Here is a 19,677-nt window from a genome sequence, read left to right on the forward strand (position 1 = left end):
CAAAACAGATGTCCGCTGCCAATCCAGTAGGAACGTGATCTGGCGAATGTGGAATGCCCGAATAGTTGGACAACGGTTGTCATGGACCGAGTGAATTTGAGGGATATTGTTCATCAGGTTATTTCGTGAGACAGAACAGCTAAAAATAAAATAAATAAGATATTTTGAGAATATTTCACGGAATAGAAAACTTAATAGAAGAATTTGTAAAGGACGTGAGAAATATCCAGAAAGTTTTGTTTTATAACAAAGATTTTAAAAGGCCTCCAACGATTCTCTTACAAATTAAAAGGTACTTTTTGATAGTTGTTTGATCTTTTTCCATGCTCAGGTTCGGGTGAGTGCCGAACAGAAACAGTAGCTTGATCGCAACAATTGTCCACGATTATGTATGCAAATTTGTTTTGACGGATCGTCATCGTCCAGCTGATATTCATACAAACAAACAAACTCAACAGTCACACAACAGGGTGGCATCAAAGAACAAAAAAATAACCATATCCAATCGCGACGCCCAAACGTGTTTGCGCGACGTCCATTTCAACCATCATGATGCGTCGGTTAGACTAAGCTTAGCTATCTTGACCATCCTTGCGTCAGTATCGCGTTGAACTCGGGCGCGATCGTACGTAACGATCCGTTGGCTTACGGCGGTTTTCAGGTTTCCTCGGACAGAAACGTGGTCCCAACTCCAAACAACCGGTGTCCAGTGTGTTGTTTTCGTAGGTGTTTTGCTTGATTAGTTCGAGTTAAGGGGGTTCAATTTGATTAAATTGCCCCACGAAGATCGTTGTGATCGGTGTGATTGTGCGGTTTTATGTCATCAGCAGTCATTTGCTGCCCAGTGCCAAGTGAAGTGATTGCTTATCGGAAGTTCTGAGTAGAAAGGTGGTTTGGAAGCACGATCAACACGATCCCTTCGATAAGAATCGGTTCGGAAAGAACGGAGGAAACAAACGAAGATTGTCAGCCGAGTGTGACCGCAAAATTCGTGTGATAGCTGCCATTATTAATGTATTACGGTGGTTTTTGTGGCGAAAGGTTCAGAATAATGGGAACAGAGTTCCGAAAAAATGCCTCATTATATACGGGTATTTGGGGTCAAAAGGCGTCGAGGCTGAAAGTTTTTCTTTGCCACCACTGCGAAAAATAGTGTCCTTTCACCTAGACTCAGGTAGCCAGGTTCGGATAATGATTGTAAGGGCGCCCTTAACTTTGCAATATTGCTATTATTTCTCTATCTAGTAATTAAATTCGTGTTGGTCATGAGATATCTTTAGCTTCAACGTATTGATGGTTTATTTTCTAAACTACATAAGGGATCAGTATTTTTGGTGCTTATGTTTTAACGACTGATTTTAGAAGACTTTGGCGTCCTGAACTCGAAACTTTTGTCAGATTTTGTCTATGACCTGTAGTTTTGGTGATAAGACATATAAAAATTATAAAATGTATCAAATTCAGGTGGAATAATTCTTTGGTGCTGATGAAACATCAAACCTACAAACATGAAAAATTTTAACTGATTTTGAATCTACAGTGAGCGAAACAAGAATGAATCTTCTGTGTGTTTTGCTTGTTAAAATATGAATGATTGAAAATCGTCAGCATTTTTTTCTCTAAAGTCTGCTTCATTTAATATTGGAACACAAACAATTGCGTGTAGTTCAGTCATTTATTAACGAATTCATTATTTGATTTTCATGCAAATGTAGCATTTTCTTTACTCTTTCATAAAAAAAATTAAAAAAATTATTCATTGCTGTTTCGAAGAAATTCTCGTACTTTTCCCGTAATACGGCACATTAGGCGGCGCACACTCTTTTCGTCCACCGTTTTGGCGATTTGATTCCACCAGTTCTTCATTTGAGTCATGTTCCTAACAAGTTTTCCCTTTTCCTTAAGCCTCCGCTTCGTGTTGCCCAGTATTTCTCTATCGGCCGGAACTGGGGGCAGTTTGGGGGGTTGAGGTCCTTCGGTATTACGCTGACCCCGTTCGTTGCGTACCATTCCATAACCGTTTTGCTGTAATGGCAGCTTGCGAGGTCCGGCCAAAACATTACTGGACGGTCGTGGGCACGAATAAACGGCAGAATCCGTTTCTGTAGGCACTCTTTTTTGTAGACCTCTGATGTCATTGTCTTGTCAGTGAGAAAGACTTTGGTTTTCTGTCCACAACTGCATATCCCCTGCCAAATCATGTACTTGCGGGCGAATTTATCCGCAAACACGAACTTAAATTTTGCAGGTACATCCCCCCGAGCCGTCGCCAAATAAAATTTTTGACCTGGGATTTGCCCAAAGTCCGCCTTCACGTAGGTCTCATCGTCCATCAGAATACATCCGTCGAACTTGGTCAGCACTTGGTCGTACAGCTTTCGAGCACGGATTCTGGCCACATTGTTCTGCTTCAGCGTCCGATTTGGCTGTTTTCTGGCTCGGAATGACCTTATTCCTTCCCGGAGACGAATTCGTCGCACCGTACTGTGAGCGGCCTGGAACTTATTGGCCAAATCGCGGTCTGAAAGATTGGGATTCCTCTTGACGGCCTTGATGACTTTCCCACGCAGTTTCCGGTCGACAGTTCCACTCCGACGCTTCGAATGCGGCTTCCGAGCCGTCGTCAATGTTTCCTTGTACTGCTTGATAACACGCCATACGGTATTTCTGGGCATTTTAAGCTGTTGCTGTGACAACAATGGATTTTCAAGAAAACTGTGCACAATTTGATCTCTCCGTTCGGCTTCCATGGCGGTTGTTTACAAAATGCTATCGTTTGGTGTTATGACATAAATACATGGTGAAAGGTAATGAATTTCCCGACACGTGGGTGAAAAAAGTTTCCAAACCCGTCCACTAGGAGCGCCACAATGAGCAAAAGAATTTGTTCCAATATTAAATGAAGCAGACTTTACAATTTCAAAGGATGAATCAAGCATATGTATACTTCTTTTTGGATGCAGACATTGGCAATAATGATTAAAAATATGAAAAAAAAATGGTTCGAAATAAGAATAGTACCTATGTTTTTTTTTCTCCAAAAATCAAATTTTTTTTCAAATTTTCTGTGTTAAAGTAAATATTAAATAATAATGCTTCAACGACCTATTTCAATAGATAATTGAATTTTCAATGAATTTTCTAGTATTCCCAATGATTTGAAGGGGCTTCAATGGGATTCAATTGCAAATCATAGCCATCTGGTTTGTTAAGTTCCATTGGAAAGGACAACATTATTCTGATTATCGGTCAAAGTAATACACTTTTTAGTAACCTTGCAATTGTAATTATCTATTTGATTTAAATTTCCAAGGCGTTCACGCAGTACCAAGTACTTATTCCTTACCAAAATCATACAGCATATCTTAATCAATCCTGAACCTTTGGAATATTACAAAACGCCTAATAATACAGTTAACTATTCAAAAGGTTGTAGAAGCACTATTATCCACTTTAACCACAGATAAACAGATGTACAAACTAAACCTTGAAAAATGTGTACCGACGACCTTTTTGAATCGATTTTATGTTTTTTGGTTAAGCCACTAGATGTCTCCAAGGACACCAGAGAGAACTGTCAAGAAGAAAGTGCAATGTAGACAAATCAAAATAACAAACAATTAGTAAATTATGGAAACGTCATTTAATTATTTCACGAGTTTCAAGCAAATTGATGTTGAAAATTCTTACACATTTATAAAGGCGTTATCAAAATTTTTAGCTTAAAGCTGATTTTCAAATTGCTTCAAACTAGCATGAAGCACTTAATAAAAACAGATATGATCTGTAAAAATGGTAATTGACGTTTGATTGTTAATTTTAAGATCTACTGGATAAAATAGCTGGTTCGTCTGGCTTGTTCAAAGTTGCTAGTAAGTCTATTAACTTAAAAGAATCAAGATAGAATGAACCAGACAAATTTATCTTGTTGTGAACGTATTGAAGCCGTTCATTTTACTACGATGTAAGTTTATTTATGCTTGAGATCATATACAATTGCGCTTTTCCAAGAAAGAGGTATTCAAAAACTTGATTCGGCTTGATACAGGGCGAACACGAAATTATAACGACGACGAAAATGTCATGCCAATTTTCTAATCATGTTTTGAATCAAACCAAAATTTCAGGGTAGTTTTATACATACATTTACTTCAAAAATCAACTGCCAAATCTGGCCATAATAGCGGAGCTTCGTCGTGCTGCTGCAAGAACGGAAAAGGCTCTTCTCGAGGCACTCAGATTTGTAGATCTCGACATTTAATGTGCCTTTTGTCACAAAAGGCTCACTTCTCAGTCCGCAAGAGCAGATGGCCTGCCAAACGAGATATTTGGAGACGAACTTCGACATGTTCTTCTTCTTAAATTTGTCGTCCACATCGAACTTGCTCTTGCCGGAGAAAAACTCCAACCCCGGAGTTTGCTTAAAATCGGCTTTTATGTACGTTTCGTCGTCCATCACACAGCAGTCATATTTTGTCAGCATCTTCTCGTAGAGCTTTCGTGCTCGAGTTTTAGCACGAGCAATTCTCTACCTTGTATGTATGTAGTCCAGCCTTCTTCTTTGCACTCTGGACGTAACTCTGCGATATGCCGATCTTTTTAGCCAAATCACGGCTTGAGACGTTGACATTTGCTTTAATCATCCGCTTCACCTTTCCATCCGTCTTTTTGTTCTCCGGTCCCGGTTTTCTTCCAGCTCCTTTGCCGTGGTCCAACGTCAACGGCTCCTGGAACCGCTTCAACACTCTGGAGACGGTTGAATGGTGAATGTTCAATATTTTTCCCAACTGCCGGTGTGAAAGGTCCAAAAATTCCAGGTGTTTGGAAAGAATTTGTTTTCTCGACTTACGTTGGATCACCTCCATTTTCGTTGAATCGAAAAACACGACTTCGAGTTTGACAGCATATAAACAATAAACATCAATGAGAAAGTGTGCAAAATATGGTTGATTTTTACCCAACGATAAATTATTCCCTGTTGAATGTGTCGCAATAATTTCGTGTTCGCCCTTTAGCATTTGAAATTTTGCACTGGTTTCTGGAAATTCATAATTCAAGCTTGTACATCTGTTTGTTATTTTGTCAGTCTTGCAACTTGCAAGTTTCAACTTGCAGTACAAAGATGATTTCATCTCGTTCAGTGAATTTTAAATTTGGTATTCAAAATCTGAAATTTTCTACTGAGTTTTTATAAGTTTCATGTGTTATTTTATTATGCCTATATGTATGTTTTATTGGTATGGATTCTCCACCCTTCCTCTCTTCCAAAATGGGGAGGGCTCATGAACTACAATAAAACATTTCTAGTATCTTAATTAGGTCACATGCCTCACTTGGCTCTATTTGTTTGATAAGTGTTCGAATTACGCCAAAGAAAATATGAAAAATTGTGTCTTTTCCAACTCTGTGTCTGTCTGTCTGTCTGAGGGTCTCAGATTATTCGTACGTAAACATCCTTTATTATAAAATATGGTTCTTTTTGATTGATGAGTTCTCGATTTAGGCCAAAAAGGTGGTTTGAACTCACTGGAATAAGGGTGGTGTCTCAAATAATAATAGTACCATTTTTAGAGCCCTCATACTTTTCCATGTGAAATTTGGTTTCAAATCTTAGATAAGAAGTTGTGCTAAAATTTGTATTTGACCCTACTTCCTCCCTTGCTATATTCTCAAGTGAAGAATGGAGGGGTCTCAAATAACCCACATACTCTGCCATGCCAAATTTGATTCCATTTGCTTGATTAGTTCTCAAGTTCGCAAAAAAAATGAAAAGAAGCCTCTTTGTATCTCCGCACTAGAAAAAGCGAGGGTTCTCAGGGAGGGTTCCACTTGCTAGTTTTCGAGTTATGTAAACATGGTAAAGAAACCGAGGCGTTTGGAGCTAATTTTTAGAGTTTTGGATTTATAGAGAGTAAAAAAGAGGTGTTTCAAAGATGTGACGCAATGCAATTTTTTTTAAATTTTACAACGCACTTCATGAATATTTTGAAAATATATTCGGATTCTCTTTAAAATTTTCAAGCCAAGTTCCATGCTTTTCAACAGAATTAATTTAATTAATAGAATTCAGTTGAGAAATAAGAAAGTTACAATGGGTTAAATTAAATGATGTGACGCAACGAAAACAGTGTGGTGGAATAAATTGTTTGTTAAATTTTGACTTAAGTTTTTTAGAAGGAGCGGGAAGAGAGAGAGACAATTTACCTCAGAATACCCTGCATGACCCTTTATTATAATTTTATTTGAGACACTTTACCATCTGTATGGGATTCGTGTCTTATAAATGACTCTTTGGTAGTTAGGCAGTGTTCATGTTTGTGTTATATGCATTTAACTTATTTTATAAATAACATTAAACACTTAAAAATAGTCATTTATGGGTATCGTGTTTTCATGTTATTTATGCCAAAATTTTAATTTGCAAGATCCAGACTCTTATTTATTTACCCGACTGATTGCGGACATGAATAATCAATACTCAACACGCATCAACAAATCGACTGCCCTTCTTTCAGATTCCAAAAATCTGGACCCCGTAAAGAAGCTTTTTCGAAAACCAGTTTCCGTGGGACGGTTTTTATTTTTGCGCAGCCGGTTAAGGTCAACTTTTGACGGGTTGATTTCGCGGCAAAACAAAAACAGCAAAAGCCCAAAAGAAATTGCCAAAAACGAAAGACGCATGTATGATGCTTCGAAATTCGGGGCACCTTTCACGACACCATCAAGACGACACCAGTGCCCAAAACATAAGAGGGAAAGTAGAGGCATTTTAGCATTTGGAGAAATGGTTTATATTACCGGTTGTTTGATTTGCATGTTATTAACATGCAACACAAAGTGAGAAAAAAAAACGAATTGAATTTCAATAAATACGATGTTTTTGATCATTCACGCGACAAGCATAAAAAAATATGAATTATTTAGTGAACTCCAGTAAACAAAAACCATTTACAGTCAGGTTTTCGGAAATAGAGACTTTTTTGAGTTATTTTCGCTGTTCGATTTCTCATGAAAACGTTAAAAATTAATTACAAAAAAAAACTGATCATCGATGTGAGTCCAACCATGTAAAAAGAATGATTCAGCGCCACGATTCAATATATGTTGGTACACTAGACTGAGTCGTTTTGTGGTCGAATTGATCACACCCTGCTGTTTGAAACGCTTCATTTTGGGTCAAAATTCATGCATGATTTTTGCAGAATTCTGTTTTAATGAGTGAATTTCAAAAGTTTAACTGTTCATTTCATGATTTTTAATGTTTCTTAAAAGTCACATTAATAAAAATAAAATGATTACTCACTTTTTTGTTAAAAAAAAACTGTTGTAAATTTTTTACTTTGTGAAAAGAAAGGTTGAGTTTGTATGAGAAAATAAAATATTTTGTTTTGAAAATCAATCATAACTTTTATTTTACCTCTGGAATCGATTGTTCAGTAAATTCGAATACAAATTACAACCACGATAATTTAAAACAAAATTATCAGAATGAAAAAAAAAATCGAATATAAAGGAACTTTAAAAGTGATCAATTACACCATTTGTTTTGGAAATTCATTTCAACACAATTATGCAAATATCATAAAACCTTGTACATTGGGTGCAGGGTGTTTATGATTTAGTTGGGATATAAAATTTGAAAAATCTTGTAAATCTGAAGAAATAACAGCGACTTTCCAAAAAACACTTTTTTTAACAAATTTGATTTTGCATTTTTTTTTTCGCATTCCTTATTTGATAATATACATATACATTGAAATATTGCAATAAAATTATCATATGCTAATTATTTTTAATCTAAATTAGTGTTGTTTTAAAACAAAACTATGTATTAAAGGGTTAAGACCATTGTCAGCAACACACTTTTCTTTTAGTGACGTTTCGTTCCGCATACGAATGATAACGATTTTTTATGGAGTCAAAATAGGTTTCCTGTATTTTTTTTAATTCTCGACATATCATAGATGTTGACGAGTTTATCCAAGAGAATCCGATTGGCAGGGCTAGGGACCTATTATTTAAAGTCAAAATTCCCAAAATTTGTGCTAGATGACCTTTTGAAATAAATACTATATGCGGAAGAACACAAAAGCACAATGTAAACTTAATCCTTAGAATCAAATCCTGATTCAAACTTGGATTTGCAATTCATTCAAAATTTGATTCCTTATTCCTTATTTGGTAACAGTCGTATGCATTTTCAAAATTTGGATGATAGTTTCCATATATCAAAATAACTATATAAATCCGGAATGTTCCTCCTATCCTGAATGTCAGATTCGAAGTTTTAAAACTTGTTTCTTCTGCAGAGATCAAACAAAACAAAGCTTGAAAATAGCGATCTTAAATTAAAAACTCAGAATCATCAAATTCATGTCATGATTCTGTTTCACAAGTCGTATTGGAACAAATAATGGAACTTATGAGTTCAGATTGATACCAAAAACTTCAAAATTTGAGATTTCCAGAATTATTTTCTCACGTATCTAGGCCGGGAAATTCCGAGCAATTTTTATAATCCTTTCCAAAAACCGTTACCTACCTGATTTCAATTTAACATTCCCAAACCCGGAGAATATCCGGTCATATTTGAGAAAATTCCAGGTTATAATCCAGGAAAATTTGAAAATAAAATTATTTTAAATTTATTTTTCGAAGTACATTAGAAGCGTTCTATTTGTTTAAGGAATTACAAAAATATGGTTTATTTAGATGAAACAAACGATGAGAAAAACAACTTTTTAGGACGAATAAATCAAAACTGAATTTGAAAAATTTGTCTAATTTACCAAATAATGTTAATTAAACTGGGCTCTCGGAACGGATCGGACTTGTCTCGTAAATTCCTAATTTGAACTAAAATTTGGAAACAATATTAAAATTCGAAAACAGATCCAAAATTAAAACATAAACACAGGTTCACAATTCAGATAGAGAATAATTATTCAAAATTTAGATTCAGATTGGCTCGAAAGTTATGCAAACAAAATAAAAACATGGAGTTGATTATTTCGATGAAGAATTCAAGGCGCGAAAGATAGCATATTTATAACTTTGATTGTTAATGCAATTTCAAAATTTCAAATTTTTTACCCAAGTCAGTTTGAATACGCAACTCAACTGAAAATTACAAAGTTTAAGAAGAATTTAATTTTATTTTGCAAGTGTTCTTTTATAAAAATTCTGGATTTTTATGTCTAAGAAATTATCCACATTTATGGAATTGATTTTAAAATTATGCTGGTAAAGAAACATAAAATCTTCACACACAAAATCTGCGGCGAACGCCATTTTTCCTCGATGTATAAAAAATGTATAAACTTTATAAATATTGCAGGTTTCTATAAAAGTCAAACTGCAAACTCCCTTTTTTGTTACTTATTGCTTCAGTATATTGAAATATACCATTTTAAAGATTCTAGGACGTATTTTAACAAATGACTATATAATATGAAAAAATTTAATGTAAAAGATCAGCCTGCACGCAACTACTTTTTGGACATTTCATAACAAAAAAAGATTTAAAATGACACAAGGTCTTTTTACTCTTTTCTTCTCGACAACATCAATGATCATGGGAATTAAGCCAAAGAAGTCAAATTCATGAATATTCACCACACTTATTTTTTTCATACAATGAGATGGCGACACCATCAGTATCCTCTAGCGGACTAATTCGAAAAAATTTTCTAACTTGTGAATAGCGTGTATTACGGACTCGACTTGATCAGGGATGCCAGTTATAATAGCGCCAACACTAAATTTTAGTTCGGATGTCCGGACTTACGACTTCCGAAAGATTTCTGACAAAGAAAAGTGAAGTACTAGATCGTCGGAAGTCTGTGTTTTGTTGGCAGTTCACCAGCGACGTTTCTAAAAAATTTATTCAAATTCACAATATAATAAATAAAATTGTTTATTTCTATTCCTGCACCATTAAAATTTTTGTGCATCAACAAACTAACAAAAAGGGGTTTAAGAAAATATCTCCATTCCATACTTGTAAATATTTCTGAACAAAATATGGAGCGGAGTAATTTCTTTCCATTACCTTCCTTATTTGATTATTTCAAAAGATAGATTTGGATCGGTATAAAGTGTTTCAAGTTCAATCGGTCAAAATAGAAAAAAAAATTGTTTAACTGTTTATAAATGTCGTACTTCAATGTATTTTTAGTTATTTATGAAGTCATAATAAATTAGTCATTTATTACAAATGCCTCACCTTAACGTTTTTGAGTCTAATAACATTCCCTTTTCATTCTTTCTTTTTTCAAAACTTTGAGGTTAATCGATAGTAATATTACAATCACGTGTTTTAGGGTTTGGATAACGTTTTGAGAATTGTAAGAATTTGCGCTGTTAATATTTATATATTTGAAATGTACTCATTTTACTTCCGCCTTTTCGATATGCTACGCCACACTTTTTGCGATTGTCAATTGAAAAATCAGGACAATTCAGAAAAAATGTCAGCAAAACAAGCGCATTTCAAAATAATGAAACACTGTAATAGAATACATCATTAAGCTTTTTTGTCATCTAACTAAGCCCCTGATCACATTTTACGAATTTTCAACCACTGTACGTTAAGGCGTATAGCTAATTCCTGTATTAATTCGAAACGCAATTGAAAGTGATATCTGAACATCAAATTGTCATTATTACAGATGTGTCATGAATAGGCAATTTTCTGTGTTAGAAGTGTAAATATTTCGAACCTGTTTTGCATAAAACATTTTTCCGAGACATATTTAAATTTCTTCAGTGTGGTATAAATTTTATTAAATGTTTGGACATTCATCGAAAAGGAAATTTCACCCACCAGTATCGATTTCATGTTGCAAGCATCAATGGAGCACCTGCAGCACCATTGTCAAAGTCAGGATCACATGGATACTAAGTACGCATAGCAAAACGCGTCTCTAAGCGTCGTGTCGTGACTGTCAATCAATCAAAAGCGCCAAATATTTTGACCCACTCCATGGCTGAAATCGATGAAACCGATCGGCCTCCCCGGGTACAATAATTCGTCATAGTATTCTCATAAGCTTGATCGGGGGCCTCTTAGATTTGCGTGAGAGGAATCGCAAATTGGTGCGCTGTACTTATAGGCGATAGGCAGACCTTAAAAGTACGAATGAGGTACGTAATGTATTTGCCTACCAGTCGGTAGAAGCTATTGCGGCACATTTGCAAGGCAATGGCTTGGAAAGACCTTGAAGCATTTTCTACTACCTATACCTACCTATTAGGGTACTTGTCAAACTTCATTGTACCATTACTGTCACTTTTGGGGTGCCTAATAATAGATGTGTTGATTAGATTGAGTCGATTTGGGGTCGATTTCGAGTTTCTTAAACTCTGAAGTCTGAAAAACTTCGAATTGATTAAAAACTCCACCACGTATTTTGCAAAATGTCAAAGTTAGTTTAGCTGAATTTAGATGTGTGAAAGTTTTTAAAGTCTATATGAAAAAAAAAGTTGGATCTAAAAAACAAACCTTTTTTTTTCATTTATCTCTGGAACCGAGCAATCTGATTATTGGGAACACGATCCTTCGAATCACAGGGAAACTGACATTTGAATATGAGTTTCGTTAATAGAAAATTTCGAGACAATCTATTGATCCTGAAATTCGAATAAATAATTCTCTTTGTAGTGCTCAGGAAATCGACTTTTCTGCATCTTGTGCATCTACACAACCAAATTTGATAGTTGGGTTTTGAGTGTTTTTTTTTATGTCTGCTGTTTTAAATTAAGGTTGAAAAAACATTTTTCAGCACGTATCCGGGCCGGACAAACCGGGAAATTTTATATAAAAACCTGTCAAAATCCGGGCATTCGATTTTAAAAGTGACGACCATAAATCCCGGCAATACCCGGGAAAATTTTCTCAAAACCCATTAATTACTCAACAAAAATCAAGAAAAATAATTCATCAAACTCATCGTTTGTTTTTGAATCTTACTTTAGGTTTCAAAAAACCTCTAAACTTGAATAAGAAAAAAACCTTTCATGATCATTTTTAGAAAACTTGCTCAAACAAATCATTTTGGAGGCGTTCTTTTTTTTTTGTTTAATTTGCCAAATCAAGTGAATAAATCCAGGCAAAATCCGGCTATTTTTCAATGAAATCCGGGCAATCGGGCCGGGCCGGACTGTTCCCAAATTTGAGTTGAATATCCGGGCAAACCGGCAAACCCGGATGAAACCAGGCAATCCGACAACCTTTTTCTGAATACATTATGTTTGTCGTTTGGAGAAACAATAACAAGGTGTTCAATAAATTCGAATTTACTTTTTCCAAAAATAATAGATTAGATAATTAATGGATAATAGATGGATAATTTTCGATTTTTAACTGAGTAAATAGTTGCTGTGGTAAATTCGTTGCACATGAAATACGTTTTAGAATAATTTTTGACCATCATCAGACAAACCATTCCTATTGAATTCTTGTTGAAGGGCCCATTTTTAGAAGTAATTTTTAATCAGCATTTTGAAAGTTCATGTATTGGTACAAGAAAAATTTTAAACCAAAATTAGATATACTTGAACCGATATACACTACTTAACGAGAAAACGGGAGACACGAATAGCGCTATCTGGCGACAGAAATGGAAGTATTACACTTTGAATTTTTTCGGAGCTGTGATCAGAGATGCCAGCAGCCGAATTCCGGTACGTAAAAAAAATCACCAAAAATCTCTTCTAGAAAAGAAACTCTAAAATTGTCGTTCTCTTAATAAAAATGTATTTTCTTCTTGGCTGATTTCGAAAAAGTAAAGAGAAAGAAAAAAAAACAAATGTAAGAGAAGAAAAAATTATAGTTCACCTATCCTCCGCCAGACGTCTGTGACGTTTGTTGTCGGTGAGACTTTTCAAAACGACTTATTGTTGGCACCGTCTTTCTCCCATGTTAGTTTGTTTCCCGATATTGAGCATCGTAACTAGATTAAAATTACATTTGTAATACTGAAAACTATTTATAACAGCAATTTTCAATATTGCTAGATGAAATACATCGAATCTTGCTCACAATCGTGCATGCAATTAAATATGAAAAAACATATCGTTGAGTGTTGAAGGCATAATTGGACATTTTAGAAAATGAAGCTAGAAAGTTACGTGTTTGTAAACAATCGGATGTGTTGAGTTGTAAGTTGTCTTGTCCGACTGTCACTTGATGGGAACATGAAATATGTTAAAGTTGTACATCGAAAGTGTCATACTTGTTGATTTAGATTACTTAGGTTTAATCGATTACCTAAGCCAAGATATCGCAATGTTGTAAGAACTTGTAAATGTACCGGAATTGTTGTGGTTCTTTCATCCTTCAATGGGATAGCGTTCAATGGTTGATCCAAAAAGTTAATAAACTTCTCAGCAAAACATTTTGGCATTCGAAAGAGTTTTTCGATATTTCCATCCGAAATATCAAATCTCTCAAATAACGACGATGCCGAAGTTGTTCGATTTTTTCTTGGCGTTTATACCACTTTTTTTTTGCATATAGTAATATGATACAATCATTTGCTCCATTATTATAGGTATTAACGTTTAATTTAACAAAAATCCTCACTGAAAATGTCTTTTAAAATTTCCGAAGCAAAAATGCCGAAGAAATTAAAAATCTCGTTTTCTATTACAAACGTCAAAAAAATGTCTTCTTTGAATTGACCGGAATGTCAATCTAAGACAATTTCGCAACTAAAAAAATCCGAAGAGATTGAAAATCATGTTTTCTTTTTTAAACGTCAAAAAATGTGGGAGGCTTGTGATATAGCTCAGTTGGCAAGTCTGTTGTCTCCTGAGCCGATGTCCGCGAGTTCGAGCCCAAGAGTAAACATCGAACACAGTTGTACCGGATAAGTTTTTCAATAACGATCCGCCAACTGCAACGTTGATAAAGTCGCGAATGCCATAAAGATGGTAAAACGACTATAATCGAAACAAAATAAAAAGTCAAAAAATGTCTTCTTTAAATTCACCGGAATGCTAGAATAAGAAAATTTTAAAAATGTCGTCAATAATTCCTTTTCTTTCACGACATTTTTTGCCCGGAATTCGGCTGCAGTTCAACAAAAAAAATTTTTTTTAATTTTTTATTATATCACAATAACGGCTTCAGAAAAGTTGAAGACAACTCAATTTAAAAAAAAAATGTTGAAGACGTCGAAGATCATTTTTCTAAACATTATGTTCCAATGACAATTTAAAAAAAATTACCTCAAATAACGAAAAATTCGATTCACTTTATCTTTCAGGAAAGTGATTTCAGAAGTTAAAGTTCAGAAATTATATGTTCAAATCATAGGAGATGTACAAATGCCCTTTCAAGTGCACATGTTTTCGTTTTCATATATAAGCAACCTTCAGATATACTGCAGTTTGAAAATATGCTACTTTAATATGAAATCACTCCGAAAGTACACCCAAACTTTAAGACATTTTACACTTTCAATAGAGTTTTGAAGTTAAACAGTTGTCACAACCAGTGCTTGAAACAGTCACTTTCATTGACAGAAAACGGGTTGAATGTGAGAGAAAAAGCTCTCCCTTTCATCTTCTCCGGCAGTCGGTGAAATAATCTCCGTTTGGAGAGAGCGAGCTTCTTGTTGACTGTGAATGTCTTCTCTTTTGTTTCACCATTCGTTTCACACTCATTCGTTCCACAAAGTCGTGACAGGATCAAACGTTCAAAAATCATTCAATTGGATCCTCTTTGAATGAGTGAGCCAATCATATTCGCCTGTGCTACTTTGCATGTAGGCCGAAAAAAGTGATCAAAATTAATAGCGGCTAAACGGTAAACGATAGACACTTGATGTCTTCGAGACAATTTATCTACGCAACAGAAACTTTCGTGTTCTATTGAAAAACATCTTAAAAATTCATCTAGAAGGGAAAAATGCCTATTTTCAATCAACTTATAAGAGTTTGGCTGAGTTCGTACATTTTTATTAATGGATTCATTTTTCAAAATTATTAGCTTTCAGACTATGTAAGCACACGAAACAATGATTTTCACTAGATGAATTGCAAACTGATGCGTTTTCACCTAGAAAAAGTCAATAAATGAATGATAAATCACAACAACAGCAATAGCTCAATAGTGATTGAATGTATACAAATAAACTAATGCAATCTAATGTTTCGTTTTAACATCATTGCAAAGCTGATAACTTGAATAATTGAATCAAATAATAAAAAAATACTCTTGAAGTAATAATTGAGGGCATTGAATTGGTATAAATTCTTCTTGTCTCTATAATGTTCAACAAAGTTGGGTGTTTTAGCAATTTGAACATTGATGTGTAATGATAAATTCACTGATTTTCTAAAACTTATTCAAAAAAAAATTATTTAACCCTCTAGTGCCAAACCCGCCTTAAGACGGGGTCTACTAAAATCGCCATAAAATCATTTTTTTTACTACAATAATTTTTATTACTTTTTTCGCAGAATCTTTCTAAATATGGTAAGCTAAATAACCATACTAATGCAAATGGTTTGACAAGCAGTTGTCAAAAGTAACAGCTAAGAAAAGTTTAAAAATATGAGAAAACTAAAAATTGAGCTATTTTTCGAAAAATGATCAATTTAGTAGCCTCAGAAATCCTTGGTCAATGAGGATTGATTTTTTTAGAAGACAAATTCCTAAGTTAGGTAGGAGAGATGAAACAGTTAGGTAGGAGATATGAACCCCACTTAAAGGTGGGGTTGGAAAAGTATGACAACAATTCGAAAAATATGTACAATATTTACTTTTGGTATAAGTTGAAATATCTCAGTTATTTGTGGAAAAATTTCAACAAAAATTACTTTAAAATATAACTATTGGTCAGGATTTATATATTTCAAAATTAAGGAGAAATTGGTTGAATTTATAGAAACTACAATCGAAAAAGTACTGAAAGTGAATTTCTTTAGCTCCTATGCAATTCTCAAAATTTCTGTCTCATTTTAAAAGTTTTTCGTAGAATAAACCTTGTTTGTAATCATAAAACTAGGCTTTTGTGAATTTTTCAGCGAAAAAAAAATAGGGTTCTAGAGGATTAACAAAAACTGAAAAATTCTCATTTAATTCTTTAAATTGCTTATAACTTTTTCTGTTTTTTTCATTCGATTTCTGTGATGTCCTCGACAAATTTTTTTAATTGCACGATCTACAGATCTATTAAATGAATCAGGTGTATACACGAAGTATTTTTTTAAATATTTTTTATCTCCCTTCTATGTGAATCAATGATTTATTTTTAAATAGAATGTGAAAGATCTTGTTGCGTTAATAAATTCTCTCAAAGACATCAAGAGTCTATCGTTTACCGTTTAGCCGCTATTAATTTGATAGCATTGCGCCGGGAACAACGCGTAAGTTTAACTATTCTCAAACGGATTCCATTCATTCAAAATCGAAATGACTGAATTTGCATTGAAGCTCACAGTCATGTCCTCGAAGTGACTGTGACCGTAGGCCAAAACGAATGGGAAGATGAGCGAAAGAAAATTGTAAATGCTGTCAGTCAGAGAGAGCTTTTTGAGTGAGAGAAGGCAATGAAGGAAACGAAAACGGAAGACTCTGAATGGAGAGAAATTTCACATTCACGCAAGGCTGTCGACAGTTTTAAGCTCTGGTCACAACTCTCTAGTAGGCCATAGTACATGGAGAATATCAGGTAGGCCATTCGATTTAAGATTGCTTTTCCAGGCTCGTTGGGAACTTTTTTTGCCTTGGATTTTCGAATCTGAACCATAAATAATGAGCATTCAAAAGGAATTTTCATCGTCGATGCGCATCTCAACATGTTGTGAATTTTAATAATTTTTTTTTGAAACGTCGCTGGTGAACTGACAACAAAACACAGACTTCTGACAATCTAGTACTTAACTTTTCTTTGTCGGAAGTCTTTCGGAAGTCGGAAGTCCGGACTTCCGAAGTAAAATTTAGTGCTGGCGCGTTGAAAATGAAAAATTGTAGATCAAATCGTCAATCAATTTCGACACTAACTCTTCGAAAAGCCCATGCACAGGTAGAACACTGACCATACTGACTGGATACTCGATTTCGTTTTCTGGATAATTTTTCCAACAGTACGCAATGTCGATTCCAGAAAGCGCATCGATCGATTTGAAGAAATGGTATCCCAGTTAGGAAATGCCACCCAACTTAAAAATAAAACACGCATTTTTTGTCAAATTTTTCAGGTTCGCCACCTGCCGTCGGTATTGCGAACCTGCAAAATCTGACTACAAAAAATTAGACAGAAAATGGTTTTGAACATTGGTGCTTAATTTGGGACCTTTAACTTATGACGAATGTTTATTGAAAAGGTGTTATCCATAAATTTATCTTATGACTAACGTTTTTCAAAAAATATTAAAAAAAAAAAGATTTGTGCATTGCGTTACTTTGCAATGATAAAATTGATAAAATCCCAAACACAAGACTACAATAAAATTAAAACTCAAAACAGAAAGATTTTATTATCTTCCCTTCTTGGATTCCACATATCGTTTCTTTCTTTTCGAAACATTATCAGCATAATTAATCATCGTCATGCAGCGAGTTGTTCCATTCTTGTGTCTTACATGTTTATTATATTATGTTAAAGAATGCAAAAATGCTAAACATTCTATCTTCCTAATACCAATATAAGTTAGACAAACGCCATAAATATGTTTTAACATTCTTTAACGTTTATCAAATATAACAACAATGACAAAAATGGCTTTAATTTCTCAAAAATTACAAAAATAATAAAAATTTCATTGAATTTATAAAACAAATACAAAACAAGAACAAAAATTGCAGAAAGTGACTTAAACATGACGTTAAATTAATTCAACAATGTTCAGTGTTTTTGATTACTTTTTATGATGTTTAAGACAAATTTAGCACTTTTTGTTTTCTTTAAATTGTTGTAGTAGTCCGTTCGTGTATCAAAAAATGAAACAAATGATAAGAAAAAAAATGTTTCTTGAACATTCAAAGAAAAACTTTGAGAAACAGTAGTAACTTAAACGTATTATTCTTCAATATGTTGCTTATTAAGTGCCAGTCAAACTAAGGGGGCTGTTCACTAATTACGTTAGCACATAGGTGGGATGGGAGGGTTTCACATTTGCTTACGATCTCTTACTAGGGGGGTAGGGGGGTTTCCAAAAATCTTACGTAAGAAATGTTACATTAAATATTCATCACAGCAACAGCCACAGCCAAACGAAACTCAGGTTTTTTTACTCACTACCTATTTGTTGGTTAATTTTGATGGTATATTATTTATCTGTTAATGTCTTTGAATTAATAGAAAAAATTGCAGGTTCTATAAAATTTATAGAGAACCAATTCAAACCAACATGCCATCAAAACAGTAAATCACATTATAAAAAAAATCCTCGCTTTTCGCTTTCCATCATAAGAAACGTTTTAATTGAGAATTTTATTGAAACAAAAAGCAAAATGACGCATTGTGACACCACGATTTGAATCCATCATATTTCGAAAATGACTTCATCCAGAAAAGATCTTTAAAAATCAATATAAGGCGCTTTAAATAATGAATTTCTAGACAGTTTTTTCAGTGATGGACACTACCAACTCTAAATTTTACAAACGATTTACCAAAAAAATCCTAAAACTTTATCGCTTACCGCTGAATGAGTCTGAGCTTTTAAGTTAATTGACAACATGATTGTCGTTAATCATTTTTGCCGCAATTCTAGTTGTATCGAATGATAAAAACAACAATTTTTTATGGTAGCTTGTGCTAACCTGATCTCTCTTTTTTAAATCGGAATTAAGATTTTATATTTTTTATTCGATTGTGAAAATTTATTGAAAATAATTGTTACCCCAAACATGATACGTCTTGAATAATGTTTTCTTTAATCGTTTTAAAATACAGTTTTGGCTTATTTTACTTAAAAAGTGCTTTGCTTTGAAGCATGTATGTCACATTTTTAATATTTTCAAGCTATTTTTGAAAAAAAAACGTGTCAATTTCTCAAAGAATAAAAAACGTAAGATCTTACAAGGGGGGATGGGGGTTTTGAAATATCTTACTTTGTCTTACCAGGGGGGGGGGAGGGTTGAAAATTTCCAAAATCGTGTTTACGTTATTAGTGAACGGCCCCAAGGAACACATTAGGGAAAGATACTGAAAATTTATGATTGTACTTTATTGTACAAGTCGGAATAAAAAAATCACTTTTAAAAGTGTACATAAAATTTGATGGCTCTAAAGCAGCGGTCCGGGAACCGGGGTAAATTACCCCAAATGTGGTAAAAGTGAAATTCTTGGGGGTAATAGTCAATATTTTGTGAGTGAAAAGTGTATATTTTCATTTTGTAATTTTATGAATTTGTTTGTGCATAATATGAAGATGTTCAAAAATTTCGATTTCGTTTGTTTGCTCTTCGTCATGGGTTAATATCAACTTAAATAAAAATGTTTTGGGGTAATGATTCAAAAAGTTCCCCGACCCCTGCTCTTAAGAATGGTTCAGAATGACTTGAATTTCGAGACGTGAATTCAGTTCACATATACAGACCCCGTTCGTTTTTGGCAACATTCGATTTTGGCAACAACCGATTTTGGCACATGTGCCAAAATCGAACGGTTTTTAGAATCATTTTTTAGTTTTCGGTATAACAGGACCAATTTAATTCAG

The 19,677-nt window shown here is 34.1% G+C and overlaps 1 protein-coding gene across 3 annotated transcripts in view; it reads left to right on the top strand.

Annotated features, from left to right (window-relative positions):
• The window catches only part of LOC129740247 (glutamyl aminopeptidase-like), a 65,714-nt gene that overhangs the window by 27,062 nt on the left and 18,975 nt on the right, over positions 1 to 19,677 (top strand). Inside the window, exon 1 of one of the 3 annotated variants that reach the window (XM_055731853.1) lies at positions 603 to 722. The exons of 1 other annotated variant lie outside the window; for it this stretch is intronic. The gene's annotated coding sequence lies outside the window, so the exon portion shown is untranslated. Of the gene's footprint in view, positions 1 to 602; positions 723 to 19,677 lie in introns of those variants that run through there. One more of the 3 variants, XM_055731855.1, reaches the window with a different exon arrangement.

This window comes from Uranotaenia lowii, chromosome 1 (assembly GCF_029784155.1).
Source record: "Uranotaenia lowii strain MFRU-FL chromosome 1, ASM2978415v1, whole genome shotgun sequence".
NCBI classification, from domain to species: Eukaryota; Metazoa; Arthropoda; class Insecta; order Diptera; family Culicidae; genus Uranotaenia; species Uranotaenia lowii.